The sequence below is a fragment of the Ursus maritimus genome, unplaced genomic scaffold (genome assembly GCF_017311325.1).
Source record: "Ursus maritimus isolate PB19 unplaced genomic scaffold, ASM1731132v1 scaffold_10, whole genome shotgun sequence".
Lineage (NCBI taxonomy): Eukaryota > Metazoa > Chordata > Mammalia > Carnivora > Ursidae > Ursus > Ursus maritimus.
The window spans coordinates 38,177,569-38,196,841 of NW_024423344.1; the positions used below are offsets into that span (position 1 = coordinate 38,177,569).

At 34.4% G+C, this 19,273-nt stretch overlaps 1 pseudogene; it reads right to left on the bottom strand.

Moving 5' to 3' along the window:
• Positions 1 to 8,025: 8,025 nt before the first annotated feature.
• LOC103677525 lies at positions 8,026 to 9,043 on the bottom strand (annotated as a pseudogene).
• Between the last annotated feature and the right edge of the window lie 10,230 nt (positions 9,044 to 19,273).

Genomic DNA, 19,273 nt, shown 5'->3' on the forward strand with positions numbered 1-19,273 from the left:
TGGAGCTCAAGGCAGGAGTCCATGTTCCAGCCCAAGACTGTTATTCAGGGGGAGTTCCCTCTTCTAGAAGGATCCGTGTTTTTGTTGTTCAGGCCTTCAACTGGTTGGGTGAGGGAGAGCAATCTGCTTTACTCAGTCTGTTGAGTCAGATCTTAATCTTATCCAAAACACTGTCATAGAAACACACAAAATAATATTTGACCAAATATTCAGATACCTGATGGCCCGGTCAAATTGTAACATTAAATTAACCATCACAGTGATCAAGTTGAGTATCAAAGTACCTAACTTCTTTCTCATTACATTAAGACAAGATTATTTTTTTTCTCTCAGTGACCTGCATTTCCATGTTAGCATAGCACATTAGATAGCATTAGAAAAGAATGGATAATATTTTGGGAAACACTGTAAGAAGCTCATTACCTAGTGGTAATATAGTAATATCCTACTGATCTCCAAAGGAAACTTTTTCTTCAGTAGTATATGATAAGAATGTTACCTTTTCTTTCCCAATCTTAGACTAATTTTTAGCAGATAAATTCTATAACTCAACTTTTTTTCTTGTAAAATTCCAAATACTTAATTTTGACTTAGCTATCAGTATGGCTTTACTCTCTTTTGGTTTATATCTTGTTTACCATCATTTCAAACTTCTTTCTGAACAATTCCAGGAATGTTTCATTGGTAATTCAGGTAGTCAGAAATCTAATTTCATCCTAAATTTCATCCCACATGCTCCAGTTAACTTGTGCCTTTCGTTGTCCACATGAGCTTCACTTTCCTGTCTGTTTCTTCTTAAGCCATTATCACAATTAGAAATGGTCTCACCTCTATAATTTTGTTTTTAGTATTATTTATCCTTCAATGTTCATGTCTGCAGTTGTAATCTCCTTAAATCTTGACACAGTCTTGCACCTTGAAGTGCATCTTTAATCTTTTGTATATTATAAATACTTCTCTTACAGTGTTTGTCATATTCAAGTCCTTCTATCATACTTGTGTTCGTATTTTTATTCTCAAAAATACTGTTAATTCATAGAGAGCAGGCAGTATTTTTTTCTGTCCCTTGCATTCTCTAGCAGTACATCTTCAGTTATGTGTTAAATAAATGAATTGATGTGTACTGATAGCTACAGTTAGGGCTTTTTAACATCTTATAGCCTCTGTATATGTCTTGCATGCAGGTATTCCTCTGAGCAAATTTAAACTATAAAGGAAAATATTGTAGTTAAGTTCAGAGACATAACATCAACAGGCCCTTTAAAAAACATTTTTATGGAAGAAAAAGTAAATGTTTTGTCTTTACTAAGCTTAACTGTGTTTAAAAGCAAGTAATTTTGTTAAGAGCTAAAAATGCATTTTCATGGTAAAATATTAGAATTTTTTTTAACATGAACTGATCATTACATGCCATGGGACTGGAAAATAATTTGTTGAAATAGATTTCAAGGTGAAAATCTTAATTATTGTCATCATAATTAAGTATAAGAGCGGGCTGAGGGAAGTTGGGGGAAACAACTTCAAAGAACTATCAAAAACCAAAAAAACAAAGCCGGAAAAAACATAACAGATTTTTCACCTGTAACTTTTTTTTTTTTCCTATCATAATTTTCAAAGAAATCTCTGGTATCAGCATTCCAGAAGTTCTGCTTAAAAAAAACAAGCATTATTTTGGGGTGAGTTAAACATATAAATTTGAGAAAGAAAAGACTATTACAGTTTGTTTTCATTTTATTTTGAAGTTACAGTTTGAATGCAGTTTAACATACATATTATAATGGTTTAAATAACAAATTTAAAATCCTATAGTAAAATTTTCCCCCCCGACTTATCAAAGAACAGTAGAACAAAATGTAAATGCTATTACAGGCCACTGGTCACCATCTTGCTGCTTGGGTTGCTCCTTAAAATATACCCTCCAGTGATTTGTACAGTGCTGTTTTAGCAGTTTTAAATGGTTTAGTTGATGAGGTTCACATTTTTCTCCTGGGAAAAAATTACATAATGTAAGTCTCAATTGTTCTATTACCAAGATTTTCTTGTGTTGTTGCTTCCGTATTCTTGTTTTAAAATCACAATTGGATTTTCAGTTTGTGTAGTTTTGTTAAAACCAAAATGTATATTATTGATGTGTTATTAATGCTATGTTAACTTTGTATAATGTTTTGTGCATCACCTCTCCTAGATATTAATAATAGAACTAAGAGTCATTGATCGAATATATACTAGGTCAGAAAGTATTTTAAGCACTTTGCATGTATTAGCTCATTAAATTTCAAAACCTTTTGAGGTAAATACTGTTAGTTCCATTTTACAGATGAGAAAAATCATAGCAAGATTGAGTATTTCTTGCTCAAGATGATATCACTGGGAAATACTAGAGGAAGAGGTAAAGAATCCAGGCATTGTGGTTGTAAAATCTGCCCTCTTACGTAGTGTGCTTTATTGCATCTTGGTATTTAATTTTTAACATGGTTAATACTTAACAACGATCAAAATGCAAGTTATTATTTGGAAAATGGTTTTTGTTCCTCCCCACTTCAAATTCTGTACTTACTCTTTGGTCCAAACTTTGTACTTTTTAAAACACATCTCTTGAATATTTAAATGCAATATCAAAAACAACATGTCTTAGTCATAAATGCCTCATCTCTTAGTGCATTATACCTGTGCATCATTAGTGTTACAATTTTGTAATCATGTTTAGAATATTGAGTTTATTCCTTTTTCTGTGTTAAATTTCTGTCTACCACCATTATAGAAGTTACTCCATACAATTAAAGGTTGCCTTACTTCCAAGCTCTGTCTGAATTTTGTAAGGAATGTTTATTCACCAGCTGCGAGAAAACTGTCCATTTTAAATCAACATATCTTGTTTTCTTACTCTCCTTCATCAACATCCCTGCATAATCTTGTCCATAAAATGGTTGTTATTGTACCAGAGATTATTTTTGAAGGGTAAAATAGTATTGACCCATAAACCCAGAAAATATGAGAAAAGCCCACTTAAAATGTCCAAATTTCAAATGTCATAAAATACTTAGATTTTTTCCCCCCAAATGAATGGAATGTAACAACAGAATCTAAATGGAATGGAAATATCCTGCCACAAGGATATTATGCACTGTAGTTGAGACTTTAAAAATAATTTTGTATAATTAATGAAATGTTGAGCTATTTATTCATTTTTATAAAGCAGGAAATCTAATATAAAATATTTGAAAACATGCTCTTCTCTGCCAGATCGTTTAGCAGAAATTAGAAAACATAATTTGTTTTTTGCTTCAGCTCACAAATTTCTTGGATTCTATTACAACTTCAAAGATAAACTCTATAAAATTATTATTAAGAGGAAACCCTTACTTTTAGTGAAAAAATTACTTTCCAGTATCATTGATATTCAGAAGTTATGTGGATGATATTATAATAGAACTTTATAAAATTCCCACCGTATACCCAAAGATATAAAAACATAAAAAGGGCTTTAATGCAGCAGACTTATGGCCAATTAAACCCAATTTTCTATCTTGGATAGTGCTACTCTAGCAATTTAAGGGGTCATGATTGTCGTCCAAAGTATCAAATTATTATTGATGTCCCTCAACCATTTTTAATGCCCTAGATAGCCTATTATTTATCTATCTGCTGTCTCTGCTCTCTTCTGTCTGCAGTCTTTTTACTACTTTCCTCAAATCATCTTCGACTGACTACTGCTCATCCTGCAGGTGTCAAATTAAACATCCTTTTGAGGTCTTCCTTGACTTCTGAGACTAGGCTAACATCTATTAAAATGTCCTTTATCAAGTCCTTCTTTATGTGTTACTGAGATTACTAGTGAATTACTTCTTTTAACGTAGTGGTTGCTCTTTACATACCTGTTCAATGCATGAATTAATGCCAAGCATGAATTTATTTTAAATCCTTCACTTTGAGTGTTTTCATACTTTATCTCTGAAGAGTACTGTTGTTAGCCCAAACTGGCTATATAAAATTATATTTATTTTATGCATCTTCATTAATAACAATAGGAGTATTATTGTGATCTTCATGTTCTTTGATAAAGCTTAGGGGTCTTTGTTCTTTTGGCACTTTGCTCATTATTTCTATACTTTGACAATATCTGCCATTAGCTTTCCTTATTTGAAACATCTAACAGTTCTTTAATCCTTTTAAATGTCAGTTTCACCTCAAATCACATGCTCTGCTATCAGAATATTTTGAAGTGTGGTGATCATAATTATATACAGTATTTTGTGGTCAGTAAAACAGTTTCACTAAGGGAAGTTTTGTTCTTTTTTCTACCAGCCTTTCTTCTGATAATTTGGTAATGATAGCATATTGGTTGATTATCTTCAAGGAATAATCATATTCCTTCCTCGGTTATGATATAACTCAGGGGATGATGTCCTGTGAATCTTAGACATTGTGTTTTCCTAAATACAGATCTGTGGTAATTGTTCACAGAATCATATGATTATTTCTCACCAAATGAGGTAATTAATATCAGCTCAATGAATGGTTTCCTTTAGAAGTACTTACAGAAATAAACTTTTGTTTCTGATGTCTCCTGATGTTTTGTAAAAACACACTGTTGTATTGGAAAAACCCCAAAATCATGTTAAGTGTATGTGAAGCATCTGTAATATTCTTGGGCATAAACTACAACTATGTCCATATCTAGTTTAGTCTATAAGTCCATTAATCCAAACTCCTTAGTGAATTTCAAACTGTGACTCTACCATTCTCAACTGTCCTAATAGTTTTCCTGCTTGGCAGAAGGAAAAAAGACCAAAATAGTATTTGTGGGAAAGAGTTAACTGCCTTTTTCAGTCTTCAAATACAGTGAAAACTTATTGAATGCACAAATTAAAACTATACAGAAATTTTTTTGGTGGCACTTAAAATGAGATGAAAATGATTTAATCTTTCAAATTACTTTCTATCCTGAAAATAATTGGAAAAAAAAAACCCCTTTCATTAACAATATCTCAATTCAGTTTAGACAAGCGGCATTTTTAGCTATTTTAAAATTTAATCCAAAGCAACAACTGAAATTGATAGTGGTGTTCCTAGCATTTTAATGCTGCTCTCATTTTTTTCTGAATTAGTATTTCTCTTACATATTCCTAAATTTAGTCATTTCAGAATGAATTTACCTCTGATCTAGGATAAGAAGCTAAACTGAAGATTGATTATAGACTCTGTTCCACTTGGAAGAGAAAAAAAATAATTTATAGGAAGTAAGCTACTAATTGAATACTATTGTGTTCTAGCCATTATTTTCTAACTTCAAGGACAGGACTCCTCTAGGATTCTACCCAGTATTGAGCTTGCATTCCTATTGGTAAGTAATGACCTCGTAATTACTTCAAGCTCTAGATCAATCACTTTTCTGGTGGAGTGAAAACATTTTACACATTGATTTTCTTTATTTAATTCCTCTTCTTTCCTATCTTGTTTGGATTCCTTGATCTATTCAGTCTTTACTAAAATTCATTTAAAGATACACAGATGATCTTTCTCATGTTCTAAATTGTACAATAGATTGCTACCAATCTACAAATAGTATCAGAATGTACACAGAGAAATAGAATAGTATGTGAAATGTGTGATTGTTTTCACCTACATTATAGAATTGAACATGTACCCTCCCTTTCATGGAGAAGGTGGTTAGACAGTGATGGGGGGGTAAGCATTTGAGTAAGGTTGATGAGAAACAGCTGGTAACTGTTTTTTCAGGGTTGCTGTACTAAGAAAAAGCACCATCAGTTTAACAAATTCACTGAACAGTTTTACCTAAGTTTATTTAGGGACCAATTTAGTTGCAAAGACTTCAATTCCAACCAGAAAACAAGTTTTGAAATTACTCTCTTTGTTGAGTATTCCACAGTTTTTATATTGAGTCATAGCATACTGCAATACTGTAGGCCACAAGAAGTTTGACTTTCTTAATATATTTTAATAGATGATATTGTTTGCATGTGTACCACTTAGAATAATTATTAACCCTCAGCTCTGGAGACGTTTCCACATGTTCAAATACTCATTCCACAAATGATCAGTTGGAAGAACTTGGGCCAATTTTGCAACTTCTCTGTGCCTCAACACTCATGTTTATAAGTGGAAATTATCATGTGTATATCATAAGATTACTGCAAAGTTTAAGTGTGGCAGTTGCCATGATGTACTTAGAATAATGCATAACGCTTAATACGTATTCCTTATAAATTAGCTATCATTCTGAAATTTTTAGACCTAAGACTGAAAAGATAATCTGATATATTTTTCTAAATACAAGGAGTTAGTAGTTCGTTTCTTTTTGTTTTATTTTGTTTCTTAGGAATCAATAGTTCATCAATCTGGTAAAAAACCTCAAAAAGTAGCTGAACTGTTTAATCAATTTTCAGGGATTTTGGGAGGGATCAAGAAATTGAACTAAATTTTCAAAGTACTTTCCAGCACTAAGTTTATTCGTCAGAGTCCTTTATTTTGCAAGTGACGGGATCCCAGAGAGAAATATCTTAGGCCAAAAAGGCACTCTCAGAAAGATAACGTCTGATTGAAAGAAGTGGTGAACAACCTTAGAACAGGGCATTCAGAGACATAGATGGATTTCAGACAAAACAAACTCAAGCACTGTCATAATTGCATCACTCAGCATCTTTCCTGTGTTCATCTCTAAATGTGAACTTTGTTCCTATCTGGAAATTGTTCGGGACAGATCCACAAAGAATTTCCAAGTTGCACATGCTATAATATCTACAAAAAGGGAAAGGTTGAGTCTTTCCTCCACCAGTTCCACAGTTTCTAGAACAAGTGGTCCATACTTAGTATTTCCCTATTCACCTATTTTGTCTTCTACCCACTCTTCCCTGGTAACCACTTTCTCTACTTGGAAGGATGGAGCTCCACTAAAATTACCTGAATGCCAAATCCAGTGATCCCTATCCAGACTATATCTAACTTGGCACAGTTTACTTCTTTAGTAACTGTAGCTTCATTAAATGTCTTTTCTCTTATGTACTCAGAAGTGTCTTTCAAACTCTGTCCTCAGTCCTCTTTAGTATTTGTTTTCTCTAGCAGTCATGCAGGACCTTCTTGACCTCTCACAGTACACTCTATGGGCAGTTTTGTTAACATACTTTTCAGTGAGTGGTTCCCTTTGCCTTAAAAGGAAACAGCTGCTATGCCTCTCTTTTGCCTTTCAGATTTATTCAGGACCATAGAATTTTGATTAAATTCTAAATACCCATTTGAGCTGCTAATTCCGGCTGTCATTCTTTCATCTGATCAATAAGTTTAGATGTGTTGTGCTACTATAATGTAATAGGCGTTGTGCATTTGTCCTGGAAGAGAAACATGCGTTTATGAAAAAGCAGGTGAAGTCATGCTTTAAACATATAATCACAGAATATTTCTTTATTAAGCATAATAGTGCTATGAGGGAGTGAGACATAAAGTGTTACACTTGAATAGCATAAAAAGGTGATGACTGCCTCATTAGATGCCAAGTGAGAGCATATGCTCCCCTAATAGAGGATTGTGGTGCATAAATTGGCCTTACTACTTAGAGTTCCAGGTCCTCATATCTGTTCAGTGTATCTTATGTTTGAGACTGTCACTGCAAACAAAATTTGATTATTGGACACACCTTCAAAATTCCTTAGAATTTTAATAAAAAGTTCACGTTAGAAGCACTGTCTTCTTGCCCACCCTTATCTCTTGTCTCCCTTCTAATAGTGTCAAACTTTTTGTATCTCTTTGGAATTGGTGTATTGTGTTAGGCCTGCATAATTTCCACACGTCCTGTCACTTGATTTCCGCTTGAAAATGCAGACTCATTTCTCTGATATTAATTAGAGAAACCTCAGTTTTGCATATTTTCATAATAATCATGGTGGTCTTAAGGCTATTATTTTCCCCTGTGTTTTCCACAGTTTTACAAATGGCTCTGTTATTGAAATTATTTTTATAAAAAAAATGTGAAGGACGATTTCTCTGCTGTTTATTGTAAGCTTCTTGAACTTTTTTTTTTTAAGAGAAGTAAGCCTTTATTTTCTTGTTTCACAAATAAACCTGGCTGAATTGGTTGCTTTTTGGTAATTGATTATCAGAGACCAAATCCCATATCCTCTTCCGACTCCTCCAACTCTTTCTTTGCTTCAGCCTTGGCTGGGGCTGCGGTAGCAGCAGGTGCAGCAGTGGTGGCAGTGGCCACAGGGGCAGCAGCCACAAATACAGATGGATCAGCCAAGAAGGCCTTGACCTTTTCAGCAGTGGGAAGGTGTAATCAGTCTCCACAGACAAGCCAAGACCTGGTTGTATCCACTGGTGATAGAATGGGGCACTGATGCAACAGTTAGGTAAACCTGTCTGCAGACATATGCTGGCAACATTGAGGACACCCTCCAGGAAGCAAGAATGCAGAGTTTCCTCTGTGATGTCAAGCACTTCAGGGTCGTAGATGCTGTGATTGTCAAACACCTGCTGGATGATCAGCCCAAAGGGGGAGATGTTCAGCACATTCAGTAGGGTGGCTTTGCTGGCTCCTACTTTGTTTCCGGTCTTAATCAACTGCACATCACTCAGGATTTCAATGGTGCCTCTGGAGATTTTAGTGGTGATGCCTGAAGCCTGGAAGAAGGAGGTCTTCTCGGAACCAGACCAGTGTTCTGGGCTGTCACAGTGACTTCACATGGAGCTGTGGCACCAGCACAGGTGGCAGCTGGCACCTTATTGGCCAGCAGCATGTCCCTGATCTCAGTGAGGTCCTTCTTGGTGAACACAAAGCCCACATTCCTCCGGATATGAGGCAACAGTTTCTCCAGAGCTGGGTTGTTCTCCAGATGCCCTCGGATGGTCTTGCGCATCATGGTGTTCTTGCCCATCGGCACGACAGCCTTCCCGCGGAGGGACATACGGATCTGCTGCATCTGCTTTGAACCCACATTGTCTGCTGAAGCTTTTTGGATGATGATTCAAAAGTTGGATGATTTTAAGGAAGTAGTTGGAACTTCCAGGTTGCCCTGTCTTCTCTGGGCATCACAGCAGTGCGTCCGGGATTACCATGCAGGGTTTAAAGACGGTATCACTCTCACAAGGACGCCTGGAGAGAGGAGGCGAATTTTAATTTTTTTTCTAATCTTTATATCTTAGTACAACATAAGGTATCTTGGTAATTCAAATATATTCTTAATTTAAATTCTTATCAAATACAGTTTTAATTAAATATTTAAATATTTATTATCTTATGTAAATATATTTAAATCTCCTAAAGTTTGAGAAGTTATTTAATTAATGTTAATATACCAAGAATATTATTTTCCAGAGTTGAATTATCAAAGAAATTTATTTTAATTTTGACTGAGCTTGCATTTTTGAGAGACTAATTTCTGTTGAGTTAAACCATCCCATTCAAAATCTAACCTGATAAAAGATACATGTATGAGTTAGGCATAGCATGCAAGCCAATTTAAACTAAGTAATTTGTTTATATATTAATGTGATTTGTGGAGATCCTTTTTCTTCTCCAGTTGAAAAATGTACCTCCTCCTGTCTAAGAAGTGATAGTACATCCCATTTCTCTAATGAGGTGCTTATCTTTTGCAATTTCTAGCTAAATAACAAGGTGATATAATTGTGTCATAGTAAAAATAATGAAGCTGGGTTAAATATCTCTCCTAGTTGGATTCTTTTATTCTTTTTCTTTGCTTTCAATTCCCAACAGCTAACCTTATTTTAAGGAGTTTTGCTCTTTAATGATATCTGTTCATGAAACTTAACTGTTGGGGCTTAGACTTCCACTATAAGTTTCTGAGCTGTATTGCGGCTTAGGGAATAGTGAGATATAGAAAATAATGAGACAAATTAATTTTCTTTTCCCAGAGGTACTATATTCCCCATAGCTATCACTCAGAGGACAACCTCTTTTCTGAAAGATTGATATAAAAATAATTTATGTCAGGCTAAGAGGCAGAGCAAATCTATCTGCCTGGAAAGCACATAAATGCCTTTAAGAAAAGAGTAGTAGCTTGTGGAGACAGTGCTTCTTGGTAATTAGGGGTGTTTATTATCCTTGGCAGGCTTTAACAATCAATTCTGGATTTATATAATGAAAAGGATTTGAACATTTAATATATAACTATACTATCCAGGTCCCCCTATAATTTAGCTTCAGATAACTCAGGAGTTGTAGATTAGTAAACTAGAAGATTTTTTTTTTTTTGGCTTAAAATGCTGCAATGATGAGGAAATATTGAAAATGAACATCTTACTAAGTTAAAGTTAATAATAGAATCCTAGACCTTGAAGAGCCCAGGTGAGGTCATTTATTTCCTTCCTTTTAGTATAAATAGAATAATGATAAATTATTTATATATATAAATGGAATAATGCCACTAAACCAAACCATCAGAAATTATAACTTTGTTATAAATATCTTTGGCAACATATTTTATATATTTTTTATAGTATAACTCCAAATATATAGATGTATAAATACCTCATTCTAACGTATTTTGTGGCCTGTGGTTTCTAAGGAATATAACCAAGAGGAATACCACTGAAGGGAAAGTATCCATGTTAGATGATTCCAGGGGAAATGAAGAGAAATTAATTCACAAGAGCTATTTGTGAAGTAAATAAATTCATTAATTTTTTTTCCAACTTGAAATAACTTCAAATAAGACATCTGGCATACTTGGCGATAAAATCATTGCACCAAGATGTATGGGTTATTCTGCAGTCCTGTATTGCAAGTGATAGTATTGGCTTACTCTTATGCACTGAGTCAGAAAGGTGTGTTCATTCATTATCGCTTATTTTTTGTGTTTTTTTGTAAATGCTCAAACTGCAAGTCTTAAAATGTAGATATCTACAACGTAGCTCCTTATTGAAACTTTATTGAAAAATTCCTCTTTTTCCTACCTTGATAAATTATTTTCATTCTAAGTATAGGCACAGAGGACTGGTTTTGGTTCTGAACATGACACTATATTATTTCAGCTTTTAAAAAAGATACTGTAATGCACTTGTTTCAGTTGTCTGGTTCTTAATTTATCACCAAATTAACAGCATGTCTCTTAACTGGCATCATTCAGCCTTGTATAGCAAAATAAGTATGTCTGTATATACATATATGTGTGTGTGTGTGTGTGTGTGTATAGAGTTTTATATGTATGTATGTTATATACACATGTATATGTATATGTTTCTCTGTTGGGAAAGAGCAGTCCTCATTTGAAAAAATGCTCATGGTACTTTGGAAGGAGTGCAACCTGGGAGTTAAAAAAATGGAATTTTGAAGTCTGCTCTCTACCACTGTAGTCTTCCGGAGTATTTGCTCAATTTAACCTCCCTGAGACATTTATTTCCTAAGGATGCAGGCAACTTTTAGTGAATCTTTAAATCCTTTTAAAGTCTAAATTCCAATAAAATAATAAATCTATTGAGTGTTTATATGTATGTGACTAAATATTATTAAAATTGGTTAAAATTGAACCAAAGTTACTTGTAAAGGTGGCAGCTATCTCCAGCTTTTAGGTTCCTTCCTGCTACAAGTATTTGCTATAATTAAGCACTTCCATCAATATTCCCTCAGAGTTATATTTACACAAATTGGAAAAACTGGATATCAATCTTGCTTATCTTTAGTAACTAGCACATTACTAACCTTTCTTATTCAATAAAAATATCAATCTAAAAATATAGTAGCAATCCCCCACATTGCCATGCTTAAGACAATATACAGAGAGAATAATTGACATCACACATACATAAGCATACTGTATCAACAAGACCCAATAAGCAAAACCCCATATTTAAGAAAAGACAAGTTGATTTGGAAGTATTTTCTGATATTATAATGTTAAAGGGATCACAAAATAAGACAAAAGTGATTGTAATAGGGAATAATTGACCTTTAATTATGACTAGAAGGGTTAAACATTTAAAAAGAAGACTTAGTATATTGTGAATACATTGAAGAGGTAGGAACCCAAACAAAATATCCCAAAAAGGATTTAGTAATATTTAAGCTAAGTTGGAAAAGTTGGCATAGACTTGTGACCTTAATTACAATTTAAAGCTCTGTCTCCAGAGTGTCTCAGTGTCTGGCTATTCTGGCCAATGTTTTTTTCAATATGTGCTGGCATGAATACTAGCATCCACATTTTTCTAATACATTTTTTTAATTCAAGCCAGAGATAATTGGAAAGTAGATAATTCCATATTGAAGCAAGAAAAAAAGTCACAAAAATCTTTCTGCCAGAAAATAATGGCAATTTCAAATGTAAGGAGTAGGGCTGAAAAGACAGTATAGCTAACTTGTAAGAAATCCTGTTTACTAAACTGATGATTTGAGAATTAAGAAAATAATAATTGTATTTAATTGGAACATGGTTAATCATGAAAAATATTCACAATATTAAGGAAAGTTACACATATAAACAAAGGACATTGTCTTGTAAAAATAGCTTGACTATAACATAATAGGTAAATGGAGAATGTTAATATATGATTTATTTGATGGGTGCCTTTAAAGTATATAAATCTCTATCTACTTTTTAATATTTTTCTACCTAAGTGAAAAAGAAAAGACTGATTCAGGGAATTCTATGTACGTTAACCAAGACAAGAACGAAGATCAGGAAAGCTGACTATTACTAGATTTTTTGTTTTTGTTCTTATTTTTTTAAGATTTATTTATTTATTTATTTATTTATTTATTTATTTTAAAGATTTTATTTATTTATTTGACAGAGAGACAGCCTGCGAGAGAGGGAACACAAGCAGGGAGAGTAGGAGAGGAAGAAGCAGGCTCCCAATGGAGGAGCCTGATGTGGGGGATCGATTTGGACTGGTCATTCAGCTGATTAATTTCTGGGAAAGGTATCTGGTTGGAAAACATTAAAAGTTATATGAAAGACTGGGGATTAAAAAGTCTTGTTTAAACAGCAATTGTTAAAGTCTTGTTAAAACAGCAAATGAATAAGTTCAAGGGAACATCTAGGTTTGATAACCCAATTGATCATATGTTTTCCTATTTCCTACATTCCATAAAGAACAATTCCATACAGCTTATAAACCTAACTTTAAAGAGAAAACATTAAAATTTTAGATGACATTGAAATATGTTAATCACAGTGGGTTATGAAGAATAAGGATCTATAAATAAATGAAAAAGATTAATAAATTGGACTACATTTAAATTAAGAATGTGTGCTTATTGAAGAGTGGAAAAATAAGCTACAGAATGCAAAAAATGCAATTTAACTGTCCTAGGACTTTTGATTATAGTATTCTTAATAACAAAAAGACAATCCATTAAAAAATAAGCAAAAGACACAAGAGCCACTTTACAGTTCCATATCCCAAAGCACAAAGGGAAAAAAAAAATCTATTCACATGAAAAGGGCATCAGACTCATTAGTCATCAAGAAATGCCAAGAAAAATCATTATCAAACATTTAGTAACCAAGACAGCTTAAATTAAAATAACAGACAGTACCAAGTGTTGACAAGAATCTTGAATAATAGCTCTCATACACTACCAGCAGCAATATGAATTATTGGAATCAATTGAAATAATTGTTAGAGGTGAGATAAATTTCTGTTGAGTAGGGCAGGGGGCTGATCCCACACTGATGTGTCAGAGAGAAGGATCTAGGAAGTCTGTAGTGGGAACAGTCTAGAGTTGGGCAAGTGCTGAAATTGCTGGAGAGGAAGTTATGGAGCTTCTCGTAGGTAATAAGATTCTCCTAATGTGAAGCAATTGTCTTCAGTCTACTATTCAGTGAGGATTTCCAATTTATGCTTTGAGGATTGGTTCTCTACATGAGCATTATTTTACATCTATTTTTGGAACTGGAAACTATGATTTACTTACATTTTATCTTTTAGAATTATGACCTCTAATTTTCAAATCAGTATGCCTTTTTAAGTTTTTATTTAAATTCCGGTTAACATAAAGTACAATATTAGTTTCAGGTGTAGAATTTAGTGATTAATCACTTAATACAACACCCTGTGGTCATCACTACAAGTGCCCTCCTTATCCCATCACCAATTCAACCCATCCCCCCTTCTGCTAATATACCTTTTAATAAATATTTGTGAAGGTTGTGTTGGAATTTCATTATAAACTGGACATAAATAATCATGCATCTGTTTTTGGACTTAGGAGAGATAAAAGTTAATGCAAGTTCATTTGAGCATATGTAGCGATCACACACTACCAGAGTGGACTTCCTCATCCGCCAATGATAGCGCACAAGTTTCAAACAAGATGCTTCTAAGTTATGCCAGATTGATTTAAAGCTTTAGGGTAGAAAAGATGAAGTAACATTCAATTTAAAGATTTTTATGGCATTGATTTCATGCTGAAATCTAGTGAAAATAGTTGAAAGGGAAAATTTGATGAGAAACTAGAATCATGTGAAATTTATTTTTGATACCTAATAAGAGATTCTGTGAAGTTTCTTCCTTTGTCATGCTGAAAAAATCATGTGGGCATATTGGGACATATGCACGTTCTTTAGAGATTGAGCATCTTGTATTTTCTTTGACTTTCATTGTTAGAACGTAATGTTTAACATTCAGTAGAATGCAGTGTAAATTCAACACAGTTAGGAAACTTTGTTGCTGGGTCAACAGTCCGTGGCTCAGTTAAGTGTCTGCCTTTGGCTCAGGTCATGCTGGGATGAAGCCCTCGGGCTCCCTGCTCTGTGGGTGTCTGCTTCTCCCTCTCTCTGCCTGCTGCTCCCCCTGCTTGTGCTCTCTCATGGTTGCTCTCGCTCTGTCAAATAAATAAATAAAATATTTAAAAGGAAAAAAAAGAAAACATTGTTGCTTTCCTGGACATCTACTTCGTGGCCATGTGGGACGTTTACTTTGCCCACTCGACCCCATCCTGAGGTTTCAGTTTCCCTGTCTTTCAGAAGTAGGTTTTCTGACTCTTCTGCCTTTCAGGTGGGTTTAGACAATGGTTAGCCCCAAGAGATTAGAGAGGTAGAAATAAAGTTCATATATTTATTCCTGAATACTCTTTCTGAAAAGTCACTGTGGCAGTCATTGTACTCATCCTTAGACCAGTGTTTAATTTGGCACGACTCCTGTCAGGTGATCTTTGACCTTTTTGTATGCTTCAGTTTCAAATAACTGTTCCCTCTACTTCTTTAAGCATAAGAGTGGTCCTGCACCCTGCAGGTAGTAACCATGCGATACTGCATTATCTCTTGTGGCTTCCAATACTGTATACTTTTATGAAAATCTCTTTATTATTTTTGCTCAGATTATATAATCTGAGTCCTCTCTTTCCTGATAATATCCTGATTTATACAGTCAGTTACTACTATTCTTTGAAATAAAAATTTTCCTTACAAGGAGGAAACCATTTGCCAATAGTATAGAAAGATAGTTATTAATCAGTTCCTGTGATTTGGATTAATTGTACAGATACTTTGTTAGGATAGTTTGTATCAGAATTTTAAGGTTTTTCTTGGTCTTATGATGCCAAACATACATGCTTTTCTTGGTTTATCTTTCATTTTAAGTTCCACTAACTGTATTTGAAAATAGACAGGGCAGCATGGATACTTCACAAGGTCAGTGAACACTTACTACGCTGCTCAATATTGATACATTCAGACCCCATAACTTTTCCTGGGACACAAAATGTAACCCCCCAAAAATGTCCATTCTAGGAAAATAATTTTGAAACGTTTTGCTCACTATGCTAATCAGTTCTGAAAGCCTTGATTCAACTACTCACATGGGTGAGAAATATGGAAGTGAGGAGAACAGAGGAGAAATTAAAAATATGTTTGTATAGAAGAAAAGAAAACATGTTTTGGAGGGTGTGTACTTTTTGAAGAAATAATTTTGAGTTTAAAGCATTGAGTTTGTGAAATAGTTTGTTTTCAGCCCTTACATTATTTTGGTTTTAAAGTGTTATTTTTCCTGCATGTGAGACAGTATGCTCAGGAATGTACTATAGTAAATCTCTGGGTTATTGTGAAATGCAAAATACTACTACTTCTTTGTTTAGGCATTTATATCTACTTACGTGCTTTACGTACTTTGTTGACCTGCCATTTACCTGGTCAGTCTAATCATATATCATCATTTTCTTTCTGTATTCCTTTATATATAATCAGTATACTAGATAAGATACAGCTGGATACCATAACAGATGTTATGGTTGTTTTACACAATAGAAATTTGTGTCTCAGGCAGATAAAGTCCAATCCTAGGGAGAATGTGGCTGTGGGGACCTTCCTTTATTCAGTTATTCAGTGGCTCAGGTTGATGGGTCCTGCATGTATTACATGTGAGATGTTTTATGAGGCTAGGTCAGTCAGTGGTGAACATTATTTCTATTCAGATTTCATTGGCCGGAACTCGTTGACACACTAACTTCGAGGAAAACTTAAACAAAAACAAAAAACCTCCAATTCTGTGCCCAGAAAACTAAAGAAGTAGGTGTAAGAAGAGTTTGCCAATTTCTGCTAAAATCAGTCATAGTTCAAGTAAACTCTTATTATCTCTGGTTGATAACGTCTAAGTCTCCAAAGTGTTTTCCCAGCCTTTGGTATGCAGACAATGCTCTCTGCACTATGTTTTTCAAATGTCCATATTTTTTTAAACAAAATTATTTAGTAAATAATTTAAAGGTTTACCTATCTCTGCTGAACAAAGTCAAAACTTCTGGATTAAGAAGATGTGGTCCATATATACAATGGAATATTATTCAGCTATCAAAAAGAACGATTTCTCAACATTTGCTGCAACATGGATGGCACTGGAGGAGATAATGCTAAGTGAAATAAATCAAGCAGAGAAAGACAATTATCATATGGTTTCTCTCATCTATGGAACATAAGAACTAGGAAGATTGGTAGGAGAAGAAAGGGATAAAGAAAGGGGGGTAATCAGAAGGGGGAATGAAGCATGAGAGACTATGGACTCTGAGAAGCAAACTGAGGGCTTCAGAGGGGAAGGGGGTGGGGTAATGGGATAGGCTGGTGATGGGTAGTAAGGAGGGCACATATATTGCATGGTGCACTGGGTGTTATACGCAACTAATGCATCATCGAACTTTACATCAAAAACCAGGGATGTACACTGTATGGTGACTAACATAATAACAAAATATTATTATAAAAAAGAAAAACAACAAAAAACCTTCTTAACTGATGTATAAATAAGGTATACACTGAGTGAAAATGCCTTGTGTGCCAACAATGTCTCAGAAATTGTTTAAGCAATGAGCAGAAATATATAAAGGAAAACCTAGCTCAAATATGAATCAGTTAGCCATTGCACATTGAGTTAGAAGATATTTGTGAAGTTGTGTACGTAATGTGACATTTTCTGTGAAACAACTAAGGATAAAATCCTATGGAATCTTAGAAGCACAGATGTTAAGAACCATATTTTAAAGGATGATTAGGGTTTGCCTAGTAGGAAAAAAAAATTTCCTGGTATAAGAAAAAAATACATTATAAATCCTTGATTTCCTTAAATGATTCAAAGACATGGGGATGCATTTCTACCAATAAGGGAGAAGAAGTATATGTTTTATAGTTGTGTAATAGATTGTACTGTACATAAATGACATGTGGCAATATAATTGTTCTGTTTTATGCGATATAAAGAAAATTTTACATGCCATTTTTCCTCAACCAACTTTCCCTATTTTCAACTAGCGTTTAGAGAAGTTACCTATCTTTGCACACACACATGCAAAAAAAAAGTAGCTGAGAATTTGTGCTTTTTTGGAAGTGTCTTAATGAAAAATTTCAAATGGTTGAAAAATTGGTATTTAATGAGCAGTGGACATTTTAAAAGAATGTCTAAAAAGAAACAAGACCTGAGAGGTAGGATGAACACCGTGAGGACTTAGTCTCATGGCAGAGTTGACCTGCAATGAAAAGAAAGATGAGCGTCAAATCCAGAGAGACAGAGAGGGGGTGTTGAATGGGGGAGAGAGAGAGAGGGATGACATTGAGGGAGAATAGGGAAGGTGTATGGAGATCTGGAACATCTGTGTAGGCTAAAACTAGAAATAATTTAGGAGGTTTAGCTTGAAAAGATCTAGAGAAGTTAGAAGAACTGCAGCCTAAGGGACATTTGAGGAATAAAGGACCAGGAACTTTATTTATTGATTTTTAAATATTTTATTCATAAGAGAGAGAGAGACCACGAACACAAGCATGAGCAGGGGAGGAGGGAGAGGAATAAACCAACTCCCCACTAAGCAGGGAGCCCGCTTAACTGACTGAGCCACCCAAGCACCCCAAGGACCAGGGACTTTAAAAGGCGGTATGGAAATGCAGAGGTCATATTAATCATTATGTTGTTATTACCTGGGGTGTGTAAACTCAGGAAAAAATACATCTAAAAGTCTGAGTTAGGTAATATGTCTTAGTTACTTAAGAGCATTTTAAGGTCATTGGGGTGACCCAGAGGCACTTTGAAAGTGGAGGGACACCAGTATTTTGTAGTGCTGTCTCTATTTTCCTTTCCTGCTTTACCATGTATATACCTGTCTTTCGTTCAGTTCTAGGCCAATTTCATGGCACATTCCCTCTTGGATCTTAATGTGTAGCTGAGTCCTAATTAAGGTTTACTTCCTACTCAGACAACTTATGATGAAGCTTAAATACCATTAAGATATGTGGATTTTTGATAGGAGACTCAGCTGAAGTGAGATTGGATTTTTCTGGTTGGTTCATTGTGCCCATAAGGAAGCTCCTATTTTGTTTTCAATAACAGATTCTCTTTTGATTTCTTTTATTATATAAGTAGTATTTGTCTCCTTTAGAAAAAAATAGAAAATACTTAGAAACAAATTGAAAATAATCACCCACATATTACTACCCAGAAAAATATCTCTGAATTTTAATACTTTTTCCATGTCTGTGTTTGACTGCCGTCCTCAGTATATGCATTTTAAAAATACAGCCATGGGGTGCCTGGGTGGCTCAGTCAGTTAAGTGTCTGCCTTCGGCTCAGGTCATGATCCTGGGGTCCTGGGATTGAGCCCCGCATTGGGCTCCCTGCCCAGCGGGGAGTCTGCTTCTCCTCTCTCTCCCTCTGCGTGTTGTTCCACCTGCTCGTGCTCACTCTTTCTCTCTGTCAAATAAATAAATAAAATCTTTTTAAAAAATACAGTCATGATCTGTGTAGTGTTTTTATATAATGTTTTAGTTAAATGATAATAGATCTAACCTATATTCTACGATGTAAATACATTTAACTTTATAAAGTATTT